Source organism: Cyrtonyx montezumae, unplaced genomic scaffold (genome assembly GCF_038088225.1).
Source record: "Cyrtonyx montezumae isolate F1298 unplaced genomic scaffold, pur_monq_1.0 scaffold_3, whole genome shotgun sequence".
NCBI classification, from domain to species: Eukaryota; Metazoa; Chordata; class Aves; order Galliformes; family Odontophoridae; genus Cyrtonyx; species Cyrtonyx montezumae.
The window spans coordinates 9,772,500-9,800,456 of NW_027072034.1; the positions used below are offsets into that span (position 1 = coordinate 9,772,500).

At 34.8% G+C, this 27,957-nt stretch overlaps 1 protein-coding gene across 1 annotated transcript in view; it reads right to left on the bottom strand.

Annotated features, from left to right (window-relative positions):
* PCDH9 (protocadherin 9) overlaps positions 1–27,957 on the bottom strand; it is a 682,686-nt gene that overhangs the window by 648,231 nt on the left and 6,498 nt on the right. The gene's annotated exons all lie outside the window — the stretch shown is intronic.

Below are 27,957 nucleotides of genomic sequence, written 5' to 3' on the forward strand. Positions count from 1 at the left end.
GGTTAAAGCATGTCCTATGCCTCCCAACTGTACAAACTGTCATAGCCATTTGGGTTCAGAAAAGGATTATGTTCTTCTATGTTTTTAATTAGCATATTTTCTGGCCACAGTCAAAACAGTACTGAGCAATTTCCATATAACATTTCTCATGTCTCTGAATTCTAATCCACCCACTCCTTTTTGCTAAGGCACTGAGTAGTGACCTGAAAATTGTGCTGCAAAGCAGTTTAATAAATATCTTGGGGAAAAAGAAATGTAGTGCTGAAATCTGTTAACCATTGGTCACTAATTTAAACTGCTAATGATCTAACCGACTTGGAGCTTAGAATACTATTGTTCAGATAAGGTTGGCAAAACATTCACTCTCAATTATAACTCACTGTATAGATACATTTACAAAGGAAACAGGCTATAAAAAGTAGAAAGAACAACTTAGCCACATACGAGTGGCAATGAATGCAGTAGCTGTGAAACTCTATGATGGGATATGACACACAGTTCTCCATACATTTACATTTTAAAGTTGCAATGAAAGCATATTGTCAGGGAATGCCAAGCCCACTATGTATTTTCTCTTTGCTGTTCTGTGACAAGATTCTGCTTCATGTTGCAAGCAAGAAAACATTTTGTATTAAATGCAAAGTGAATATGCAACAATGAAATTGAACAAGTTCTTCCAGAATATCTGCTCTCCATCATGAAACCAGGCGAAGCCTTTTTCAAAGACAAAAACCGTTTGACTTCATTTTTTATGAAGCAGGCTTTTATCAGACATTCAGACTAAGGCAGATGGAAACTTCCCTCTTTCTTCAGGAAAGCTGCATAGTAAAGACACTCAGCCACTTCCTGAAAGTTTATCAGCAAAATATTTTCTTCTATAAAACATAAAAAAAAAATACAGAAATAACTGAGTCTGAATGTTAAGTCCTTTTTAAATCTAACTTTATGCATTGAACGTATCACTTGAAATAGAAATATCTGCAACGAAAAATAGCGTAATGGTCTTAAGATCAAAATAAAAATGCATTTAGAGCTCTTTCTGTAGGGTATTTTTATTTACTTTATCTATGTTAGAAAACTAAATTAAATTGTTCCCCTGGGTTCACAGTAAACTCTCTTTTTCTCTTCCCTTTGATGATGGCTATCAGTGAAGATATTTTAGTTCATCCTACCCCACCTCTTTCTACAGCTGGCTGAAGTCTCTCTCTTTTATTTTTATTTATTTATTTATTGGCCAGAAATGGCTATGTTATTGTATTCAGTATGATTAAATGGCATAGAAGTGGTGTGCATCAGTCTCACATATGACTCCTAAAGAAAGATCTTGATACAGAAGTCTGCCTAATTTAGCAAAGTACAGTACCTCAATTTGACTGCACCTTTGTTTTTACCTGCATTATATCACAATAATGGCATTACTATAATGCTTGATAAAAAGCTCTGGATCGTGATTCTGCTGCTCAACAATAGGAATTACTGAGATCCAGTTATTTAAAAATGAATACAGGTGCCTTCAAGCTTGGTTGAATTCAGCATAGTTCTGTGTAAGGGAGTCAAGATATTCAGCACAGAAACACAGAACCCCTGGCACACCAGTATGCATTTACAAGTTCACTGTGCTATATTAGAACTTAACAGTGCCACTCACAGACTTAACTGCCAGCTAATGTGAACCCAGGTTACACAATCAGGGTCTAAATTAGGCTAATCACTTAGCTTTGGCAGTAGTATCCCAATGAAAAGATTCATAATTCTTAATGAAGAAGGCAGAGATGCGAACCTTAGCAAAAAGGCAGAGTCATATATCAAGAGACAACTATGGGTCTCAAATACAAAAAGGCCTGAAATCAGAAAATACATTGATTTTTGTTCCTAATGACTATGAGTGTTTTGTTTATTCTGCAGCACAATAATGCTGCTGGTGTATTATTTCTAGTATCTGGCTGTATTTGCAAGAAAAATACATAATCCTACCTCCTTTTGGTCATCAGTGTTTCCTCACATGAGACTACTTCAGCATCCACTCCCATTTCATGGATTAAATGTGAAATTGGTTCTCCAGTTTGGAGTATCAATGCTTTAATGTAATTAAGCGTTGATTTAGCCACATACCACGTCAATAATGAGATAAACATTATTAAGACTGAAAAAAAGTCAGCTGAGTATGGTGAAACTATCTCTAAAGAGATCTAGAGGATATTTCAAGCAACTGAATCTCATATTATTTTGTGATGCCAACTCAACACTGCTCTTCAATCTTTCTTGAAGGAGACAATTGAAAAGATATGGTTTTCTGTAGGAATAGCACCATTTCTTAAGTATATAGCTGAATATTATCCAACATTAAGACAATTAGGTCTAATTTTGCCATGGGCTTTAACTGAAGTTTTGCATAGTGAAATTGTTTCTGAAAAGGTTTTAAGTATTTAAACAGACAGGTTAAATAAGGGAGTTTTGAAAGAGATATAGATTTCTACTTCATTCTCGAATCAGATTTACCTGACACCAGAATCACATTTTTAATATGTAAAAATCTGTCTTGGTGTGGTTAAGGAGCTATATTTGGATTTCTAAATGGCAATTATCAAGCTATACATGTCTTCATATATGTAGACCTACAGTGCTAATGAAAAGCTAAAATCTCATGATTATACAGGCTTGTGATATGTTGTAAAAAAGTTAAAAACCCAATCTCAATAATAAACAGCTAAATATTAGTAAATTTAAAGGAACTAGTATATGTATGTATATATAAATGAAAAAAATATATTGTCCTCTTACCCAAAATTTTCAGTCATCACAAAACACATACCTACAATAGAAACATCTATAACTGAGCAATTGTCATCTTTTTTCTAGATGGGAAAAGGACAGAAAGGAAAAATAATCATTATTCCAAGCTCTACAGAGCCTAATCACCTCTTTACTCAAGCATATTCCCCATTGAGGCCACTAACATTTTTATCTCAATAACTACTGAATCAGCTAATAAAAAAGCATTAAAAGAAGACTGAGAATAAAAGTGAAAGCTTGCAGTATATTTGACTACATATTGTATCACTGCATCTTTTTCCAATATTGTCATATTTACTTTTTTTTTTCTTCCTTCCCTACTGGGAGCTATAAACCAGATTTTTAGATATTTTAAAGTTAACAAGTTTTTCGCTGTGTTTACTCAACTATTTCATACAACTCATTCTCTGTTGTCTCCTGGATGAAGCTGTTACACAAAACAGAGAACTCATTTTATCTGATCCTTTACAGTATAGAGTTGCTTGAATGCTGATTGAATCTCCAAAAGAAATTACAGAAGTGCCAGTAGCTGCTCTGTTCAACAGACTAGAGATACATAATGTAATGAAGAAAGGACTTAAGTAAATGGAGTTACCGTATTTCGCGATATTACACATATGATTTTAACCATGATGATGATAAACACAGATTTACACATGCTCAAGGAATATAAAACTTAGTAAAAGTACCAGTTTAAAAGGTTTCAAGAAGAAAATTCAACACAAAGCCTCAACATTGTACAAAACAACTTCTGAAACTTTATTGTGAATTTTAAAGTACAATTAGAAAGGATCTTATCCTTAATATCATTAATTAAAAATAAATTTGAAAGAAATCCACATACTAGTAGTTTAAGCAAAGTTCAGTACAGACTTTTTTTGAAGTCACAATATATACATTTATGAGAGTGCAATAAGCTTCCAATTACATTAGGTATATATTTTTTAAATAAAGAATTTCGATTTGACATGTGTGAGAGGCATACTGTTTACAATGGATATGTTTTACAAAATATAGCAAAGCAAAAATGGAAATTAATACATTTTGAATGTACAACTACTTTATATCTTTTTTTATGTAGTTCTTTACTCAAAGTGTACAAAGGTCCATTTCTTAGAGGATACCTGTTTATTTCCAATGTCCAACACTGATTAGAAATGATAGTTTGCAAGATTCATTACTATACATACCAGTAAATACTTATTTAATTCCATGGCCACTACAATGAAGAAAATATTACAGAATCATTAACAGCATCTTCTTCTCTCCTAAACTATGCATAGATAAATACATAGCAATGGTACCTATTACTACAGTAAGTGAAATACTTCACCTGATTTTTGCAGCTTTTTTTTTCTTTTTTGCATAAATATAATGCGTTATATATATATTACTTTATTTAACAATCCATTGATTGCTTATTTAACACTCAGTAACACACAGAAGTACATACACTGCTATCCTTAAATATTTTCCACTCTGTAGTGGCTCATAAGATTCAAAAAATCAACACTGTAAATTCATAATTCTCAAGCTGGGGGAAGAGTATCCCTCAGATGAACTGATACTACTTATACAAGTTAAGCCATGTTATGAATCCATAGTGTCCACCTCCAAAATACATAACAGGAGTAATATAGTATACTGTGGCTACTAACTACTGCATAATCATTATATAGAAAATTGTCACATCAAGTGTTTTACATTTATGATTACTCATTACATTATACCACACATAGAGGGAAAATTTACCCAATAGATGGACCTCCTTTTCTGTTTACGATATTTTAGAGAAAAATCATCACATGGTGACAAAGTTACATCGTAAGAAGTATGAAAAATGTGTTTTCTCTTTCAGGACCTAAGAGTGAGCAGCAACCTACTCATTATTTTATAGTCATGATGCAAAATTAGATCATTAAAGAGAAAGTGAAGTTTTCAACACCAAAACTAAACAAACCATGTATAGGGGGTGTGGGACTGTTACTTAAACTGTAGAAAAAGCATACCATAAAATTAGTTAGCTGATAAATAGAATGACAGGGTTATGCAAGTGATGGTTAGCCACTCTGTAATGTGCTATCTGAACAGTTCAAAGCATTGCAGAGGTCAAGGCAGCTTTGCGTTCCTTATTGCTAACATAAAAGCATTATGCTGAAATCTGTAATCACAAATTGAGGATTTTAAAACACCACCAAAGAATTTGGGGACATTAAGATCTCCAGAAGAGAGCATACTATTTATTTTTTTTTAAGCGCATGGGCAAATGGAATGCTTATGTACCTTTCCTGGATTTCTTCACCTAATAAAACCTCTTGCACCCAACAGCCTCACTGGCTTTGCAATATAATGTCTGTTCTATGGAAACTGCAAAACCACCATTCAATAGCAGTGATCACATAGGGGACAGACACTCCAATTGATGTAATCTAGATTTGGCTGAGTTCCTAATTCTCGAATGCCACTGCTCTTTCATTATAAATACAGTAGACTAGATTTTTGTGGTTATCCCTCTTAGCGGGAAGAAATGCTTGTAATGAAATGTCGTTATTCACTTTTTCTGTATGTTAAACTACCAGAGAATTCATTAAAAAAAAAGCACCCTGATTATGCCTAACATGCATGCAAGAAGAGTGCAACATCCCTTCTAAATTGTGTCAGGCTGCGCCCACCTGTCTATAACATGCAGCAGAATGCAGGATGAGACATTATGGATCGACTGAGGAACCTAAAGTGAACATAAATGAGAATTCCCTGGCATGGCTCCTAGAGACAAGACGGGCTTAAAGAAAACAATAATGGCACACTGACAGGCTGTACTTTCAAGTTATCTTAAAAATAAATAAATAAATAAATATATCCGTGCAGAAGCTTTACGAGTCTGAATCCTGCTTTTGTATTAGAATGTCAGTTTTGGTTAAAAATAAATCTTTTAGCTTACATTATGTGGCACATTTTTTTCCCATTTCTGTTTTAAAGACACAAAATAGCCCACCCCTTCCTAACCGAATCTTCAAAGAGGATAACTGAAGCCTTCCAGCATCTTTGACAGCTTAAGTATACAGTGGGAATACTTGACAATTACATCCACATTTCCCAGTGTGCAGAAAAGATGGCTAATGGAATTAACGAATCGTTTACTGTTCTTCTAGTAACAAGCCTAAATAGCAACAAGATCTCAGCCAATGCTGCAGATCTTCCTTAAATAATTCACAATACATGAGAGATGACCGCAGACAGCAACTGATGAATGATTCTGATTTTTATTTCTTTAAATTTCTCTCTCTAGCATTGATCTACACTGACAAAACTTTAACTCTTTGTAAAACTTGTTATTTTTTCTAATTATTAAATATTTGTATCAAACTGGGGAAAAGAAACATTTTATTTCTTGAAGGTTTAAGTTCAACTGTCATATCATCACACTTAAGTCAAAAATATATCTCATTTTTTTCTTGCAGTAATAAACCGTATGCAATAGATAAGTTCTTCTTTCAAGTATAAGTTAGAATTCAAAGAAAAGTTAGATCTCTCAAAATAGAGCTGCATAGCTCTGTTCTTGCTTCTCCTTGTTTACATCTGATGTAAATATATCATCACTAGTGGTAGCATTCTTGATTTAAGACAGTGAAAAAAGAAACCAAGTATCAGTTTACAAACTTTTGACGTTTCAACGTGCTAAATAGTTTATCAAAAATACATAAATATCACATAATAACTTTCAGCTCAGATTGTTATTGTTGCTTTTAATAGGTATATATTAGAGGGATAGAGGGATTTTATTTAACATTCGGTTAGAGTGCGAATGAAGATTACAAAACAATTTATATATGTATATGCATACATATATATATATATTTGTAAGTACATATCAGTATATATTTATATATATATATATATTAAGTTCGCAAGCCAAAACCTTCTTCCTAAACATAATTGTATTCCTTAATTATCTTTGAGAAGAAGGGTTAGACTAACTCTACATTTTTAATCTTTTTTAGGATTTAGTTTATCAGGATAAGAGGGTACAGCAGAGTAAAAAATGATTTAGAACAGTGTCTACAATCTACTGATGTTTAATACAGTTGATCATGGAAATACTTAAAATGATAGTATTAAGTGATTTGTGCAGTTGATGACATAAATGTTTATGACAGTCTTAGCCACATAGCTGGATTCCATTTGACTTTCACACACTTTCTTTGAAGACATGCATGTGTAAAGATCAGTAGCAGTTGCCAATTTGCCTGATCTACCACATCACCATACAAAAACTGCTACAGATTTCCCCCCTCAGGTGCAATTCTGTCATACTCCATTAATCCTTTCAATCCTCCCCCAATCCTGTGGACTTGTTATTTAGTAATCCCTGATTGTTGTTGTGAAGGAACACTGGAAAGTCTCAGCGTCTGCAAGGCAGGAAATTACAATGATAGTCTATTAAATTCAGTTCTTACAGAGCCCACTTGGATCAAGCAATACTCGTAATGTCACAACAAATTATCACCAACATCCAAAATGTCAATTTAATACTTATTTTCTGTCTACAAAGTGTTGCATCTTCAGTACCTAGACAAAGGCAGAAGCTCAGATGTATTTTTAAGGAGGGGGGGAAAATCTTAACACATCATGTAGGGTAGCTTCATTCACTTATGCATGTCAGGTTTTCAGTTTTCAACTCCCAACTGGGAACTCTCTCACATGATTGCAACCTATTGTACAGCCGAACAACTTGGCTTTCTTCCACCTGAATCTGTTAAGGAGACATTACTGGGAGCACTGCTTTCCAGGGCTGCTCAAGTTAAATATGAGATGCTTCATAAACACCGATGTTTTTCTTTTTAATTCCATATTTTTACACTGCAAATTTGTTTGTCTGCGTATTCTGTCTGTCTCACGTGCATTCACATGCACAGACAAGGCACACAATAAACCAAGCTACAGGGTTTCCATCCCAACACAAATATGAGTACTTGGATCTTTCCATACAGTCGGAAGATAAATTCCTTTCTTTTGTTTCTTTAAGGAAAACAAACAAACCCACCAACAGCAATCAGTCTCGCACCTGCTTGAGTATATTAAATTCATAAACTTTGGTGTAAATCTACTGACATGAAAAAGTAGCAGCTACAAGCTCCTATCCAGGATTTGGAATTGATTATCTACTGAACTTTTCTGTAAAAAGCCTGTTTGTTTATTAATTGCACTATGGCTTGTGCTGATTGATATATCCAAATGTAATCTTTAAATAAGAATAAATGGTCTACCTATTTAGAGATTCTAATTCTGAAATAACATGAAAGGGTAAATAAATAAGCAAATCTCAAGAAGCAAATGAAAAAAACAGAATCGTCCTCAAAATGGAGGAAACTTTAAAATAAAGCTACTCTTTGTTATCACAGATATTTAACATTGTAACACTTTATTTCTAAGATCTGACTTGTCTTTTGGAAATATTTGACTTCCACTGATATCTTGTCCTTTAAGGCTCCAGGAAGATGTTACCCTTTGTTCTAGAGTAGTAGTCATGAATGTGATAATATGATCTACCTGCCCTGCACACATCAATCAAGGCTCTTAGTATCCTGTTGAAAGAATGAGACTTACTGACCCATGAGTGGAGTGTTTCCTACCACCATATCACTGAGCTAGTTTTATTCATTTGATTTGATGGACACAGAGCACCACATGGAAAATTCAGTTCAGAAGAATCATGTTAAAGTTTGATGGGGCTACTCAAGCCTAACACAAACTAAACACATTCTTCACTGAAAGGAAAACTGGAATTGTTTTCTATGAGTAGTTTTAAAAATAGTTGAGATTTCACTGTTGAATTTAATAAAAAATGACCTGCCAGTAATACCAGCCACTCAGCTTTGTACGCTTTCCAACACTTCAAAACAGCAGGATACTCTTATGGTAAAACACTTTGCCAAATGCAGTTTCTTATATGAAAATAAAAGGCTCAAATGCAATTAGTTTAAATGATCCCAATGCATGCTGAACAACAATACACAGTTAATGTCCAAAAGAGAAATCTGACTGGAAAAGAAGTGTCTAATTCTGACTTCAGGAGTTCTGTAAAAGTAGTACTAGCAGTAGAAGGTGCCACGCACTTCAAAACAAGCCACACCAGACCGCACTTCTGCTTGCATTAGCACAAACAACGTCTACACATTAACTGTGTCTAAGAAGATGCACAGGAGCAACCTTCTCATCAGCACATACAGTGCCCCATGCCATGATCCCGACAAGGATTTTATCCTGTAACACAAGGCAATAGTACTACAAACCTGACACGGAAATATGATATCTGACAGCTCTGGTACTAAGCCTTGTTTCCCCAGGTTTCAAAACATCTGCAAAGCTCCTACAGGAGCAAAATTGCATTGTGGTTCTGATCCTGAAGATTTTAACATCAAGAAAAAAAATAATGAAACAAAAGTAAACTCAAATGGAATAAGAGAAACTCATGTGGACACACCTGATGATTTCAAACAGTTAGAAACTATTTTGTATGCTAGCCAATGCCTTAATAACATTCCTAGCTGGTTTAATTTTCATTTAGTCTGTGAACTGCCAACTAAGGAGCCTGGCAGTTACAAACTGATCATCTCTTCCACTTACTGTGAGGACTCTGTTTACAGGCATTCCTACAGCACATTCTCACCCTGGCTGTATAGGCACAATAGGTCTGCGTGGGACATGCTGGTTTTGACTACAGTTTCACAGCATTTTCAGACAAACGTCTGACACCTATTTGTGACCTGTAAAATAAATGTTCAAATGTCACAGAATTAGACCTTCACTTTTTTTCATTAAGAGAATTTCCAGTACTATCTTGGGAATTAGTTCACTTCTTAACTTGACCATGTAAAGCAGTGTTGGATAAGTGAAAATAGAAGGATTTCTGAAAATGATGAAATTGTGAGTTTTCTATGACTCTTCAACTATTAACTAAACATCAGTACATGTTCTTTAGGAATAATGTACCTTTGGACAGCCCTGTATCTTCTTCTTAAGGTTTGGAACCTTTTCAATTTTTCAGTAAGTATATATAATCCTTCATATGCATGCACACATGTAAATATTTGTATCATGTCTGTGCATGCATATGTGCAATGGTAAGGCCACACACTGAGTAACAACACATTCTCTTTGCCTGAACTATTTTCCTGCTTAAATAATATAACTGAAACTATAAACTTAAACAAAATTAACAAAACTAACATGGCTAAAAAATGTGAGGTACAGTAACTGTTACACTAAAAGATGCACAACTTTGAGATGATGTCTTAGTACAAAACTCGAACAAAGTTCACTGATCTCCTTGAACAAAATAGAATCATCTGTTATGCTTTTTAAGACAGTGTGGCTGAAATCTTGCTATTTTTTCCTCCTCAGATTGTCATCACTAAAATTTCCACTGAAAATATTCTAACCTCCAGATCAGATGAGCATTGAGGTGAAGCAGCAGCCAACACCCATAGGATTTAGTTCTGTGATCTTCCTGAGTCTAATATAAGACAGGAAGGTAGGCATTTCAAAAGTATTTATTATCAACTGTATAATTCCCACAGATTTTAATGGAAGACTTTTGCTTTCCCTAAATTGTTCTGATAAAAAATTCACTCCCCTGTGAACTTAGGATTCTGTTATCTCATGCACAATAGCCTGTGTGGATAGTGGTACCTCAAATTATACGTGTAGCCAGTTTTCATATAATAAACCCAACCAGGTAATGCTATCATGGTTACTTTAGCAAGTGAGAGAATAATTGAAAATTAATTATAATCATCTTAAAAATTAAAAAATTAAAATAATTCAAATCAGGGAGCAGTTTAATTTTCACCTTTGACAAGAGGAAGATGTTCATTTCCAGCTGTTTCTATTTTTAATTGATCGTTTTTTTATGTAGTGAGTGAAAGCCAGCCAATTTTCTTCAGAGAAGTGCTCCTATTCTCTTAACTCGGTAAGAACTACATGCTTCTTACTGGTCTATTGCACTGTGGGGATCGGATAAAATATGAAAGCAAGGATTTCTTTATTCTAGCCTGGAAAATTAACTGTTAAGCTCAGTGGGGGCTGAAACGAAGGTGGCATTTAGATATAACTAATTTAGTATCAAACCAAAGCAGATAGCCTTCTCAGAGAAGAAAGAGACCAAAGGGAACACAAAATTGTACCTGAATTATTTCTGAGTCAATTCCTATGAAAGCTGAAGAACTTTCTTTTATGCTCAAATGGATTACATATTTCCTTTTATAATATGCACACTGTTCACAGTTTTTCAAGATAAAGTAACGAACAACAACTGTTAAAAAAAGAAAGTTTGATTTTTTTTTTAATTATTTCTTTCAGTTCATAATAGTGCAAGGGTCATTTGAAGACGAGTCCTGGACTACCTTTTAAAAAGCAGGTTGTTATACAGATCCTCATTGATATGAAATAGCATAGCTCTCTTAAGTTTTTATCCTTCAATTAGAATGTAATGAAACCATGATTACAATTTGCTTAATCACCTTATGGTAATAAAATAACAAACACAGCTTGTAAATTTTGTTCTTTGCTTTATTTTGTCTGCTTTTAATTGCTTAGATTTTCTTTAATTGTAAAGAGTGCATGTTTGAAGGGATAAATGTGCTGTCAGACCCGGCTAATCATTCCCTACTTACCCACATTTCTAAAGACCGAGAATTTTGCTTGAAAAGAGGCTTAGAAGCAATTTTCTTGTGTTCATTAATCCATAAACATCTGATTTCAAATCAGATTGCCAGCAGACATAACCTCTTTGCATTGCTACAACAGAGACTTGATTTGATTAATCAAACAGCTCTGAATCACTGAATTGTCTCCAGAATAGTTGTCCCTGACAATACTATGCAAATAACTGCTGATGTTGTTCTGGCACTCTCATCATTCTAAAACTGTTCAGTTTTCTTCCGTGGAAATTTCAATATTTTTGTATCTAACTCACAGGCCTATGCAGAAGGCCCACTCTAATATTTATAGACTTCAGTTCACATTCAATTCTTGAAGATGTTGTCTCACCTTTACAGTGTTCTTTTGCTATACCTCAGTTTACCCTTTACTAAAACAGTAACATATATTTCTCTATCATACAATACTTCAGAATTTATTCAATTTTTCTAAACAGATCTTTTTCTTTTTAAATTCATTTTCAGAAGCAATTCAATATTATATCCCATATAAGTAATTGCCTGCTTTCTTCAAAATAGCTCTCAATTAAACTGAATGTAACTAATTGGTTTGAAGAACTGGGAGGTCTTCAAGTCTAAGATTCCAAAGGCAAATAAATAGAAGTGTACAGAGCTAAAATTAACTGTTGCTAGAGCAGCATGAGCCAGTAACATGCAACAGACCTACATATGTTCTCATGTGATTAACCACATAATAAGCAAGAATTACTCTGGGTAAGTACGTCCACGTTCTCATTATGAAATAAAGCAAAGGTGATAACAGTAAGCCAGCAGTTGGGACTAGACAGAGGAAAAAGATAAGAATATTCAAGTTGTTTTTGGTTAGACAATAGGAAGAGCAGCCAAGGCACTTGAAAGAGACTGAAAACTTAAGCCTCAGCAAAAAGAGCACGAGACAAAACTTTCATCAATAACTTCCTAAAAAGTCACAACTCCTAGAAGCATGAGAAAAAACTCCAGAGAATTCAAAAATCAACAGGAATCATGGACAGAAGGCTCCAGGGGAAGCAATAAAATCTGTGAAGAAAGAAAATAACTGTTTTTTTCTGTGTTTTCTCAAGTACTTCAATTCCCAACAAAGCCTTGTTGCAAGTACTGATGCAACCAACTGTGATTCTTCCTGCTGGCTCACTCAGAGCAGCACTAACCTGCTGAGAAAAGACCATTCTGAACCAACCTATACTTTTGCTTTCCAGGAAAAGACATGCACAATCATAATGGTCAGTCTTCATTATTGTGCCAAATATCCACACAAACTGAGAATAGGAAAGAACTCTCAGCCAGCGTACAATGACTTTGCCAAAGTGCAGATTGGTTAGATTACATTATTTCTCACTTTCCATTTGACACAATCTGTTTCTTCTTATGATTCAGAGAACAACTGAAGGATTGAGCTTACGGTATGATCTTAGTCTAAGCCCACCATATTGTTTTGGTAAGCTTCTTAACAAATATTTCTGTATATTAAATTGAGTATCTTCAGTACTCATGGGAGATAAAGTAGGTTACAGTCATTCTGTGCAGATGTAGCCTTACATCATTCATCACAGGAGAAGATACTACTCCAAGTAATTCCTAAGATTACTGACAATGTGTTTATATTTTATAATTGATACGAATTAACAAAAAAATTATGTAGGCATTTGCATCAGTTACTTGTTTATGATTTGTGCTAGATTTTCTTTTTGAAGTTTTATGTGTTTATTTATTTATTACATTCAGAAACATAGTATTCACTGATAATTGCTTAAAGAGTTACAGAACATTTGGTGATTTCCTTTCATACTGTTGGCAGAGAGTACAGCCTCAGCACAAATGGAAAAAAAAATCTACAATTGCTTTAGAAATAAAAAGCCCGACTCTTTTTCTTATGACACCAGCATAAAATATGAGTATTTTCCCTGGTGAAAGGCAAAACGAGAGGAAAAAAAGATGCCAGATTTTAGGGAAGGGGTGTATGGCCCCTAACACATGCTTCTAGATGCAGCAAGCCTTTCTGCTTTAGCTGTCGCAACTCAAAACTAGGATGTGGTGAAAAGTGAAACTTCTTTTAGACTTTCTGCTATTCACAACTGGGCTTTTGCCCAGCATGCAGATTAGCATAATTTGCTGTCTGTGTTGAAAGAAAGGTCTGTGACTCAAAACAGCAGGAGTGCTGCAAGTCAGAGCTGAGTTGCTTCAAAGAACTGAATAAGGAAGTCTGAATGTTGCATTTATTTATTTTTGTTTTTATTAACAGGAAAGCTGTGTCCCATCATATCACTGTATTCAGTCCAAGCATCTATCACCTAATTTTGTAAATGATGCTCCATTGCTTGGAGATTATTATCACAGCCTAAGCTTAAAATAATAAGTTTCAACTCAATTGAAATGCAAAGAGAAAATGCTGCATTCCTTTCCCAGCTGAGCTTTTATTTAACATGCCAGATTAAGAAGCTTGCTCTACTTTACTGGATCAGAGTCAACACAGTTTGTACAAGAAACTCACAGATAAGGGGAAAACAGGTCTTAAGCAAACAAAATTCTCAATAAAACAAGAGGGCATTTTGCCCAACTGTGTTCTACAGAATTTATCATGAAATCTGTGTCTCTGGTAAGTCTGCAAGGGACAACTGCAGCTTTCATGTTTTGGGATAGCTACCCTGACACACAGGGTAAAACCAAACTTCTCTTTCTGATTTTTCTTTTGTTTGGTTTTGGTGTTTTTTATTTCATTTCTACAAAGCATTAATCAACTAAGAAATGCCTAAAATTAACCCACAGAGCAATTTAGAACAGCATCATCTGTTAACAGCTCCATTGGTTTTGCATTTAGTATAACGCATCTCACTATTGTGTTAAACTACCTCAAAGTGCTGCACATCCATAGACTTAAAATACAATTTGTCTCTCATGGTTAGAAAATAAAGACATCTATTTTATAACTGTACAGGCCCTTGCAAGGGGCACATACACTCCTAACACATCTGCACTCATAAGTATTTCTTAAAGCAATGGTTAGACCCTGATTTGCATATACAGTTGTTTTCATCAGTTACTCCTCAAACTTTACCCTATAAATTTCATGCTGTTCTGCTATTCTTAAGACGTTAAAGTATCACAAATGTTAAAAACTGAAATACAATGAACCTAGTTTGGAGACCTCATTCTGAATATGTTTACCTTTAGACAATGTGCAAAGAATGCTGTCTGTATATTAAGTGGCTCAAAAGTGGGCCATGACAGAAAGTAACCCTGTAATATCAGAAATTATTATTACATGTTTAATGCTGCAGATCGTCGTATGAATAAACTAAACAAAGAAGTCATAACTGTGTATTAGCTACAAACCTACACTATAGCTATGCTTATAAAAGCATCAGGTAGGCTCAATGGTTAAACACTACGAGGGACTGAGACCTGGTTTTCCTAATTCCTGCTATTTAAAGTAAATTAATGCTTCATATTAAAAAGCAGGGATTACTCATGAAACCACAAGGGAAGGATGGGTGCTGCAGGAAAGAAAAGAGTCTTAGAGTTCTTTTGGTTTCCTGGAAGAGGGAGGGATTAACACATAGATGTGAGGAGACAGATTCTGCTCTTGATTACAAACAAAACCATCAGTGGAACTGCTCTGATTTTATAAATATAGCATTTACGTATGTGCAATTAGTATTGGGCTCAGATAGCTTTTACACAAAGACTACTACACACAAGCACTAACCTTAGCAAAAACTCCTTAACTTGGAAGTAAATGGTATTAACATCTTCTTGGCCTTTTTCCATGACTATATACACTAATGCCATTAGTGTAAATGTGACTCAGACTTGGGATCCCTGGTCACTGTCACAGCCAAGAGCCTAAGTATATGAAATCTCCTTGGCTCTGGTAGAACACTAGTGCTAAATTCTGGGAAATGATAACACTGATTCATCTCAGAACAGTCTATATATAACAGCAAGACTAGGCACACATAAAATTATGCACTATCTTGCCTCAAGGTTAGCAACATATTCTAGTAGAAGAAAAATGTTATTTTCATTCCCTGCAATCATGTGATAAATAGCTGCAGGGCAGATTCAGCAAGATCTCGAAGGTTGTGATTTTACAATATAATGAATGTATGTCTAGCTTTTGCCACCTGAAAAAGCAGAAAAACAAAGCAGGACTTGTCAGTATTTTGCTTATGGCAGAAATCAGACAATGACCAGAACCCTTCATGAGGTACTGCTAGCATCGTAAATAGTTTGATTATAACATTGACTCCTATGCTTCAACAGCTCAGCTTTCCAGTATGTGGTATAATTGGAAGCAGCAACCAGCAGGTATCACACGTGAATGGGAAATGACTACAGCTGAGTAACTACTGATGGTTAACTAAATACACTGTAGGTGCTTTTGGGAGGGTAAAATAAAAAAAAAAAAAAGAAGAACAGATACTGGAAAGGGGAGGATCCTTAGCTGAGTCAAATATTTGTGTAGGTCAGCAAATTACCTACAAAGTTCAGAACAAGAAAGAACAAGAAGAGACACTGAATTTAAATAAAAAAGTAAGAGAGGAGACAATGGCAAAAGAATATTTTAAGAGACATAAGGAAGATTTTTTTAAAGTTAAATAAGAAACACAACGTATAAAACAACTGTTCACCCAGATAGCTTACTAGGAAAAACAGCAAATCTTAAGAGGCAGTTTTAACGGAACAGAAACTCTTCAGTTGACATTAATTCAAGCCTTTGGGCAAATTCTGGAGACATTTTAACAAAGGTGGGAGACATACACTGAGCAGTGCATTCTTAGGAGAAGGCAGATTCAAACTACCTCTCAGAAAAATTGAAGGAGACAACTCAAGCTGAGGACTGTTTATCTACCCTGCTATGGATGTACCATTTTTTGTATTCTACTCATTTATTGTCAAGATTGAGTAGACTGTGCATGAAATGTTTTATTCTGATCATGTTTCCTATAAAATACTGTGGTTTACTGATGTACAGATTGAATACAGGCAGATCTATACCATCACCATCACAACTTAATGGCCTGCATTAAATTAATGTTTGATTTTGATGCTTCAAGCATCCTCCATTTTGGGGGGTTGACTGAGTTATAACCACTGTGTGAACCTGTAATCATTGATGCAATTATGCATAGTTTGCAAAACAGTAGCATAAAATTGAAGAAGTCATAAAAATGCATTGCAGTTACATCAGATAGTACTGCAAGCCTGGCCGAAACTCTTAGGTGTATGGCTGCTAATATCACCTGGGATAAATCTGAAAGCTCAACAAGAACTTTATGCTTCAGTCACAGGACCAAACTGTATGGTTTTGCCAGACAGCAGGGCAGAGATTCACTCTACCTCCCTTCAGGAGCATGAAAGAACCTAGAATAAGTATGCATGTAATACATATCCTCAAAGGCACCTCTGCATTGCAAGACAGTGTAAAATGATTTTACACTGAAGTAGGTAATGCAGTATAAAATCTTGCTAATGATAAAGTATTATAGTTTCACCTGTATGTAGCCAGCTGACATCAACCCCAAGTGTATTGTTCAGAGCTGACCTCGACCAGCTACATCAAGGTACAAAATACCTGCTTCTTCTCTCCACATGGATTTTACATTTAGACAGCTACCTCATAATAGCAATCTTAATGTAAAATACTTATTTTGCAGTGAAGATAGAACCTTAACAAAAATGAGAAAAAGGAACATGATGTTTAAAGAGCAATGAGTATACAGCACAGTCCAAATGTAAATGAGACCAATTCTATCTCAATTGAGTTATGCAGACTAACACAAAAACTAAATTCCTTTCTTTGTATTTTTAATATTTCTGAAAGCAGCAAAATTTACTAGGGAAAATGTCAAACAAATTGGCTATACAGATATAAAAAATTTTTTGGTATTTACAAGATTGTATCTTCTTCTTCTGTAAGAGTTAATGTAGTTTTGTGAAAGTTATTATGCCTGGGCTTATAAGCTTCAGCTGGTTGTGGTAGCTGTTGAAATTTCATGACAGAATGCTAACTTATCTAAGCTATTGAAAAAACTAATGAGGTGGTAAATAGTTGCAGAGAAATGTTACATGCAGTGATATGCAGGTTTTGTAGGTTTCTCATTATCTCTGTAACTGTACACATGTAAAAGTAATGAAAACCCAAGATAGGCAACCAAAGCTTAAGGCTTTAAAACTGGAGTAGAATTATGGTCCTGTCTCCAAGAGGAAATGAGATAAATTTAAGCAATCTCAAAAAAAGCCCTTCAACATTTTAGCTGCGGTTTTATGCTAGATCTGAGGTCTCACGGGCACTGTTTAGGTGAAGATCACAATTAAGGTAACATAGTCAATTTATTCTCACGCTAGTATTACTCTAGTTTGCAAAATGGCAAAATGCTAAGTAGTCTTAAGGCTTCCCTCTGTTATGCTTGTTGTCTATGGCCTTTAACTGAAGGTACTATCACAGCAGCCCTATGGAAGTCCGAATGTCATGAGTAGTAGCAAAGAACAGCACAGAGTGCAGAGGATCCTCCTGAACTCCAGCTATCTTTACTGAGCATTGCAGGAAGCAGGATATAATGCTCTTCAGTAGCTAGAGGCTTGCTGAAATTAACTTCAAGTCTGGTAGAATTTGCTGAATATTTTTCAATGTGGTCACCACTGATCCAGATAGTTCTGAATACCAGGAATTATTTCTGTGACATACTTATGACAGATAGAAATCCTAACTGGCAACAAGAAGTACTTGGTCTGCAGTCGATCTGCACCATCTGTAAATCATCTTAGAAAGCATTGCATGAAACCACTCTGTTGAAAAGTGCTCAGCATGATGCTTTAAACAAGCAGACTCTAGGATCAGTGGCATTCTTTATATCACACCAGCACTGCCAGCTTTCTTATTAAAAGGCTAAGTTTTCCTGCAAGTCCAGACATCCACACAGAGCTTTTAATCATTTTAAAATGTAAAGATACATAAATGTTTTCATCTCTCGCCCCAATCTCCCTTTCAAATTGCTGAATTCAAGTAGCACTATCCAGTTACTAAATTGCAAACTCCAGTGTTCTGCTTTGTGAGTTATATTTTTGTAGCTGTTTTTAAAATCAATTTTCTATCTTAGTCTCAGTGAGATACCACACCTATTACAAATTGTGAACACATCGTACTGTCTGCGAGAAAAGTATTAAGAATCTTCTGAATGAAAAAGAATGAAAACAAACAAACTAACAAACAAGCAAAGAAGCAAAACCTACAATAAAGAGTATTTTTGTCTGCTGGTTTTAACTATGACAGATATAGGATGGCCACAAAAACAACTGGTAACCAGAAGGAAAATGTGTACTATAGTACTGCACCATTCTTCAACAGTTGTAGGTGAAGATAGATAAGAGAGGATTTCGGTTTTGTATTTTCACAGACATTACCTGCTCCGAAGGAAAATGATTACACCACATAAAACTTGCTTCATCCCTCCATTACTCACATTTAACATGCCTAAACAGTATCAATTGCAAGTGAATCAGTCCGTATTTGTCCGTATTAAAATGCATGTGCAATGACACCAAAATACTAACCATCTCTGTTCATCCTATGCATGCTCTTAGTACTATGTCTACCAAGTCAAAGCCACTTCAAATTCTGACATGCAACTTAGGGTTACATGTATTTACTCCCTCTGTTCCAGTTTTAACCAGATGGCACTGTCCCGATTATTGCTGCTGCAAATCCACAGCTATGAAGTTAGGCCCCAGTTTTTCTGCTGCCAAATTTTTCAACACAAATTTAGTAAGTCACCAAGCTACATATAGAAAGTGTGTGTTACCTATTGCAGAATCTAATCTTTTTTTTCAAATGTGTATTAATAACTATAATTTGCTCTAATTGGATTCTCTGAAATATACTGCACCAAGACAAAGCAAGTATCTAGCTAGTTAAAAAGGTGTTTTACTTTCCATATTATGCTTCTTTCCAGATATGGTTCCAAAATGCTTCAGTTCTTCATATCTTAAAGAAGCCAGTTGGTTCATCAGTCTTTCTCTACTGCAACGTGGGGCCACAAACTGAACTAGCAACAACACATTGTACACAAATGTGCCACTTCTCTGCTGCGATAGTATTTGAGAGGAAGTATCAAATTTCTAATGTGTTCTTACATATGTTTTAGAAAGAAAAAATTACTTAAGGAATGAAAGAATAGATTAAAAAAAAGAAACAAGAAAGGGTAGTGACAGTGTATCATAAAAGAAAGGGATGTATTTAAGCATCAGCCAAATGACACTATTTTTCATATCATTTACAGTAGATCTTAAAAAACTAAAACACTTCACATGCCATTAGTTTCTTCATACTCTCTGTTGAATTAGAATATTTCTTATTCACTGCTAATGCACAGAAGACCAAAGCCCATACCATAATAAAACTGAGTAATAGTGAAATCCAGTGATGTCCAGCAAAGATGCTATCAATAGATAATAACAGAATCAGAGAAATACATTTTTTTTTTTAAATTCTCTTGAACATTTTGACAGTTTCTTAGTCCAGGGCTTGAAAATTCACATTAAGAAACAAAAGTTCTGATTTGTAATCAAGGAAGCAGATTAAAAACCATAACTGTTATGAGATTCAAATTACTTGCTCTAAGTTCTGGACTGCCCCACTACCTGGAGAACTATACAACTCAGAGGTAGTCTTGCTCAATCAGGTAAATACTATGGGCTACATGTGGTTTGTTGCAATGCATTAATTCTCTAGTAAAAATGAAGACAAGAAAATATAAGCAGTTAAATCTCATTCATGTAATGTACTTAAATTTCAATCACATGAGATTGCCCCTCACACAATTCATAGCAGTGCTCAACTACAGTTCCTGTAGTTGTCCATCTGAACTGTTGTAACACTTGAAAGGATGGCTATCAGAAATGAAGATAATCAGGATTTGAGTGAATCAAATCTTACTTCCCTTTGCTACATTCATGTTTTTCATCTATTTTCACAGTATAGACAAGTGTTGCCATTTTTAAGTCATCACAGTTGGAGGAAGAAAAAAGGACTTGTAAAATAAAAATAAAATGCCAATCATAGTAGCGGATCATCTATCTAGACTCGTTTTGTATTTCTACTGATTGACAACCAGGTGCTCTCTTAGCACACAAAGGCAAAAAAATAAAAAATAAAAAAAAAATCAGATGTTCATTTCAAACTGAAATGTTTGACAGATGTAACAGCTTTCTGAAATGAAGCTGATGAAATCTCAAATAGGAAAGTCCATCTCCTGTACATGGGAGAGATTAAACTTCAACAGGCAAAGTTTACTGCCCTTATGCAGATTGCATTTATTTCTTTATTTTTATTTATCTGACAGCTGTTAAAAATAGGGGAGATGACTACAACTTTACTATCGGTGCACAGCCTACCTCCTGCTGCTCTGGATTCTGCAGGCTTCAGAGCCATCCACCTTTCAGAGTACTGTTGTCACAAAGTGAAGGTAATTTCAAATTCTCTTACTGGCAACACTAGCACTTCAGTGATATTTTGACCTCTATTTTTGAAATGGTGAAAGTGAAACAATCTGACAAGTGACTGAAAATTCATACTGCTATAGACACACACCTAAAACAGAGAGGTAAAAGAAGCATCTTTACACTGTAATGCAAGTGGCCAAATATAACAGAGGATAAGGATCAAAAGTTTACAGCTTCCTTTTTCTCTACTTACATTCACAGAAGGAGGTATCAGGGAATATGTTGCATTCAGGAAAAACAGAGATACTCAGCACAGCACCAAAACAAAATAACTGAGATTTCAATGTACTGTCTTCCTAAAACAGTCACCTGTGCAAATGGCCTGACAGTAATTCAGTAAAAAAAAAAATGTTTCTGTTGATCCAGGAGCCTTTGAATACACTGAAATCCATGCTGTTAAGAAGACTTCCCTAAAGGTAACTGACCACACTATCTATCTTCTATGGGCATATACACTATTCCAATGACATTTTTACTTGTAGAAAAGACTTCCTCTTAAAATCCTTCTCTTGACTTAAGTAAGAAAGCTAGACTGGATCATAGTTTCTACTAACAAAGCTAAAAACACTGGCCTGTACTCTTCACTGTATCATTCTTCACAGGTGTGGCATGCATCTCACCCTACTGTATCAATCAGCTTCTACAACTAGTTTAAAAAGAGTATTTTCTATAGGCGGCAAATTGTGAATCCAGTGAAGCATCTAATATTTGACATACAATTTGGAGTTATACCATACCAATCCGACCTCAGTATCAACAGAAGGAAAATCAGGTACTGCGTACAGAGGTGCTACCAGATAAATGTCCTGCTGAAAATTATACAAAGGAAGATGTTCGCTATTTGTGAACAGCATTTCAGAAACTAGGTTAGATCCACAGTTGGAAGTTGGGCATATTTTCAGATATATTCATTACACTCTGTAAGAATAGGGACTGGCATAACAGCATTCACAAAAAGTAACATGCTGACTGGGGAAAGGTACCAAAGCCAGGGGTTCAATACAACTCTTCTCCAGAAGACACCTTATTTTACATGTCAAGAAGGTATTGACTGTAATTAAAATTCACAATTCTACTCTTTCTTTTCTATAGCTCCAAGACCTGTTTCTGTTAAGCCAAGGCATTAAAACTTTCTTCCAAAAAATCTGGAAGGGGAAAAAGGAGACTTGCATAATACTGAGTGGCTAAAGTATTCCACCATGAATGAAATTGGCATCTATCAGGTTTAGTCATTTAAAAGATACTGCTGCTGATACCAAGTGTCAAGAGGTGGTAAGAATGGGAAATAACATTATCAACTGAAGAATGAATTTCCTTTTAGATTTTTTTTTTGAGTATCCAAGGCTCTATAACCAAGCAAGGCTAAATAAAACTACTAAAGTAGCTTACCTGATATCAAGTAGTGAACTGGCAGATTTTTAAGAAAAACAATCACAGAATTAGTAGCACACAAAATCCTAGGAACACGCTGCAAGATTTAAAATACAAGTACTCATGGTTAATTTGGTTAGAATGAATGAAGAAGAAAGAAAGAATATCAATTTGTGTCTACAAAGCATTTTACCAGTCAGTATTGATAGTTCGTTTTTTTTTTTTTTCTTACAGCTGTCAGCCCAAGAGAATATCTAATTAAATTTTTTTGGAGCAGGATGATGTTGCTGTTTTAAAGTGCTACTTAGATTTTGTTCCTATGATTTTGGGTGAGGAGTAAAGAAGGAAGAAAAATTAGATATCTGATCCTCCACATTTTATCAAATTCTACTCAAAATTTTTCTAGTTCATATAAGTCCCGATTCATTTTATATATTTTTTAGATTTTGAAAATATTCTTGTGTTGTCATCTTATGTTTTTTATAAAGAAGTTAACATCAGGAAGAGCTACAGATGGCATAAATCAGCAGATTTATCCCCATTTGGACTTAACTTCAAACACTGAACAGTTACACTAAGAAAAAGCTCTTTATATTCCTACTGTAGCAAGAACTGTGCATATTCAAGACCAGCTTTGAAGTATAAATATTAATACATATATGCACACACACAAAAAAAAAATCAGTGCGGTATTTCACAAAAGAAATGGCAAAAGTACATCATCTCATAGGAAACTACAGAAGCTACACATCAACTGTAGTCATTTCTCGATCATTTCCTGAAAACTGCTGAATTACTGAATTTTCCCTCTCAGTGCAACAGGAGGTGAAAAAAAAAAACAAAAAAACCTATGTCAACTTTAAAACAAATCTCTCCTTCTTACTCGCTGGAAAAGAAACAACAGTTAAGAAAGACAGCAACATTTCTGAGACTACCATTTGAACACTTCAATGTGACTACAAATTAGATTTCTAAACTATCTTACTGAGATAGTCAGAGAAAAACTGAGAAAGATTTCACAAATTTTTCTGTTAAGATCAACATATAATTAGCACCAAAACTACAGTGGGCCAAATGCTTTCCTGACTCTTCATGTTCTAGGAATAATCTACACATGGTTTTGCACAGGTACAAAAATGTTACTAAACAAAACAATTTATTTGAAGTTTTTGTAATTGAACAAACAACATAAGAATGGAATAACATGTTCAGGGTGTCCTATATCCATAATGCCTGTTTTTTTTTTGTTTCCAGAGAAAGTTCATAGCTCTCTAGAACACCACCCATTAGGAACCCCCCCCCCCAAAAAAAAAAACAAACATTAAAACAATATTGCAGCAATACTAGGAGGAACTACTTTATATGATATTTTAATTATAAAAGAACTGTTACGATGATATGTATTTTGTGTCAAGAGAAGCACTTAAAATCTCCGTTAAGTAAGATGCTGAAGCCCTTTATGCAGCAAATGACTTGCCAGAAGACACCAATGGAAACAAAGATGTTCCCCCTCCCGGCTTCAGTAATGAAAGATAGCTGATAGCATCCATTCATTTCTCATCCACAGCCTGGGAAATCATTTTCCAGTCAATGGAATGCTATTTGATGTAAACCAGAAATGAACAGATTAAATGCACTCATCAGTCTACTGGGATAAATCATGCTGCATACATTCCAACACAGGCCATAAAGTCAAACCAGTAATAAAAGAAAAAAGTAATATGTTATTTTGTTTCTCTTCTCCTTTGCCAAAGATAAGGACATTTAAGAATGCATGTCAGAAAGCTTTATTTTAGAATCAACAGAGGAAACTTCTGAGTCTTCGTTTTAAAGTCAATTTGCTATTTTGCAGGGCGACACTCAAAACTCAAGTATCACCTCTAATAGGCAGGTCCACTTGGTCAGTTACATTCTGTATATTGGGTACAATTCGACCCTGGAGTGAGAAGATACAGCACAAATCCTGAAATAAATGAAACTTGAACTCAGTTGCTCTTGAACTGAATTCACCTAGATGAGGACTGGTCCATTAGGTATCATATACTTGCCCTTGAACAGAATTTGTACGGATGAAAAGTTGTATTGCAAAAATAAGAATCCTCAAACTGAAATATTAGGGTTTGAAACCTGCACTCTGAACAGGTAGGCAGTGCCCGTAAAGAGTTGCTGCATGTAAATGGGTCACAGTTTTCATATCTTTAACATCTGTTGTTTATACCCAAGAAAGCACATCAGGGGCAAGAAAATTAATTCCCCAATTGCTGTCAACTGAGTTAGGGAACAGCAATAAACAGCTTACTGTAAGCCTCTAGCTACAATAAAATTGCTGTCAATAAAATCTGGCTGATATGGTTTTGCTGTGCTAGAAGAATAGATTCTTTGGAAGTGAAAATCTGAAGTGGAAACAAGAAGGATCCTTCCTTGTTCCTATACACAAAAGAACATTATCACAGAATTCCAATAGTATTAAACTCTCAGGATCCAATTCACTCTCCTATGTGTGCCACAAATTTACTAGCATTTATGAAATTTTGGCTTTGCACATTCAGTGCAGATGAGACCCCAGTGAATCCGATAAAATTCTTTTGCATGGGAAACATTTAAAGAGCAAGGAAGCTTGCTAAGCTTTTCCTGTCTGTATCCACATACACAGAATGTTCCCTACTCTAGCATTTCTCCTGTCACTACTGAAAATGGTATTATAGCTTAAGGTTATGTTCAGATTTCCATTATAACCCCCAGTTTTCACATGCTCTTAACTTTCTGAAAAATTCTTCTTTTCAGCTGAAATTTTCCATGCTTGGTCTCAGTTGAAAGATGAATTTCTTTAGACAGTTGAGCAAAATCCGTTAACCTATTTTTCAGTTATACAAGGATAAAAAAAAAATACATTGTGCATTTTCAACATTTTTAATATTTTAGTATATAGATATAAGTACATGGAACTCAAAAACAATTGGATTTCACATGCAGACATTTTTCCAGGCAAGTAGTCCTCACCCTAGACTAGCATCCATGCTAACTTATAAAACAAGTTAAACATGGAAAGGAAATGCAAAACTGCAATTGTGTTTTTCTTCTACTGAGTAGTAAAACAGGGCCACTAAGAATAATATTATGTACAGAATTATGGAATGCTATGGTTACAGAATGTTAATATTCACAGGTGATGTAAATTCTGTACTGCTGTCCCAGTGCTGATTTCTTCCATGTGTACCTTGAAACTGTTTCTCTTAGCATATCAAATTAGAGTCATCAATGTTTTCAGCTTTTTTTTTTCTTTCATATAAACCCCATGTTGCAAATTTAAACATGCCAGCATAAGACAATAACAGTTGCATTTGCCAACAGAAAGCTATGTGATAAGCTTAAGTGATCTGCATTGATCAGTAGGACTCTGGCTACTCATTCCTTGATCAGGCAAAAAGCCCACTGACTGAAAAAGGAATAAAGGAAGCTCCATAGTTATTGACTGTATCATTAAAAAGAAACAAAAAACAAAAAAACTTCAGTATGGAATGTATTCAGCCCCAAGTCCTTATTATGCTACAGAGCATAGAAGTAAAAGGACAGTGATAACATATACAAAGCTTTCCTAAAAGTATTACAACTGTACACATTTCCAGAATTTAAAAATCATTATCTTGATTCATAAGACTTATGACATGCTGTCTTTCCTGAAGACAACATCTGAAGTCATTTGGACTTTAAGGATGTGCTTCATTCCCATCACTTTAAATGAAAAGTTAAACACATGTCTAAAGCTATTTGCTTAGGAATGCAAACTGAAGGTTTTGCTCAAAACCTTTACTGATACTTACTTTACAAACTGTTTTATTTGCCAGTACCGTGCTTCAAATCTGATTAAATGAAGTTATAATTTAAAACCAGGATAACTACAGCAATTTGGCCATAATTTCTTTTATTATTTAATCTGCTGTTAACCTAATGATACTGAGTAGGAGGCTATTGTCTGTTTATTTGCTTTTTATAAAAGGTCTTTCATTCTGAAGAATACATGTCGTCTTCTACTATATTTCTATGCAGTTGTTTGGTGTACTGACTTACTAATTTCAAGTGCATTTTAAAGTTCAATCAAATTCTGAAAAGAAGACTGATTGAGAAGCCTGCATAGATTTCAGCATTCTTTATGAGTCATAACACTGATTTTGGAAGCTTAGCTATATGAGCTGGTGGTGTGTAACATCCTTTCCATACTCCTAATTATGTGAATTAGCATTTAGAACAATCCCAAGTTCAAGTATTCAAAAATGCTCTTTTCAGAGCATCCACCAGGTTTACTGCAAGATAGGCACTTGAAGAAGGCTTTGGTTTTTCTACTGGGTACTTCTGAAACATCAACCTATGCAATTCAGAGACGTGAAAAAAAAAGACTTAACCACAGAATTTCCTCTAAAATTATCAACAGTAACACAGAATTTGCGCAGTAAAAAATACTAATAAATTTGTATTGAACAATCAATTTCTGAATTCTAAAAGCTTTCTGACATAAGTCCCAGTTCTAACAGATTTCTGGAGCCCAGTTCCCATTAGAAGTAATAGGATTTTGCTTGAATAAAGTCCAAGTGGGGACTTGGGTCTCATCTCTATACCAGTTTTAACTTAGCCATCTGCAAGACACACTTCATGTGCATTTTGCTTGAACCCAAAGAAATTTCAAATAGAAACCTAGGATGCTAGTATTTCTTAAGACAAATACTGATCCTGTATTTTTTCTTTCCCTATTCCCATACCCTCCACAATTCCCACACCCTTTGCAAACCACAGACAGTAAACTTACTCTAAATACAAGCAATTTACTACAGCTTCTAGCATGACACAGAAAAGAATTATTTCAAACTTCAAGAAAACAGAATTAATTATATCTTCATCAAGGATTTTTTAAGTGTTTCCAGTACTGTGATATTAGTTTTAACCACTATTCAGTTAAGATTTCTATTTTAAGCCTGAATATTTTGCTTAAAGGCCATGCTCTATAAAAATCTATTTAAAAGACCTATGAAAGAGTATCTAACTGCAGAGCCAGTGAATGCTAGCCAAGATGCATCCTAATCCCAGGAATTACAGAAAGAATAGTACAAAGACTGCTAATGATTACTACCATTGTTGGCAGCACTCCTCCAGCCAAAAGTGTTAAGGGGACATAAGGTTACTTCCTGTAACATGCATCACTGGGAAGAAAACAACAACAAAACCTCACCACCACCTCTTCCTTCCCACAGCATAAAAGCACATAAACTCAGTTTAGATAACTGTCTGCCTAAGGAAGAGTTGTATTTGCAGTTAGATGTAATTTGCAACTTTTGCAGGGAGTGATTCAAATCACATGACGTGAATATTTGCTGACTTCAGAGAGGATTTAATAAGACTTCAGTGAAACCTGAATCACATCCACATAAAGGAATATAGATTATTATTAAACTGAAACCAATATATTTAATGTAATGAACACAAGTAACTGAAAATACTTGCCTGTAGGGTGTTTTTCTGTTTTGTTTTCTTTCCTAAATTATATTTTTCTCATATTCAGTTTCACTGTGCAGCACATATACAT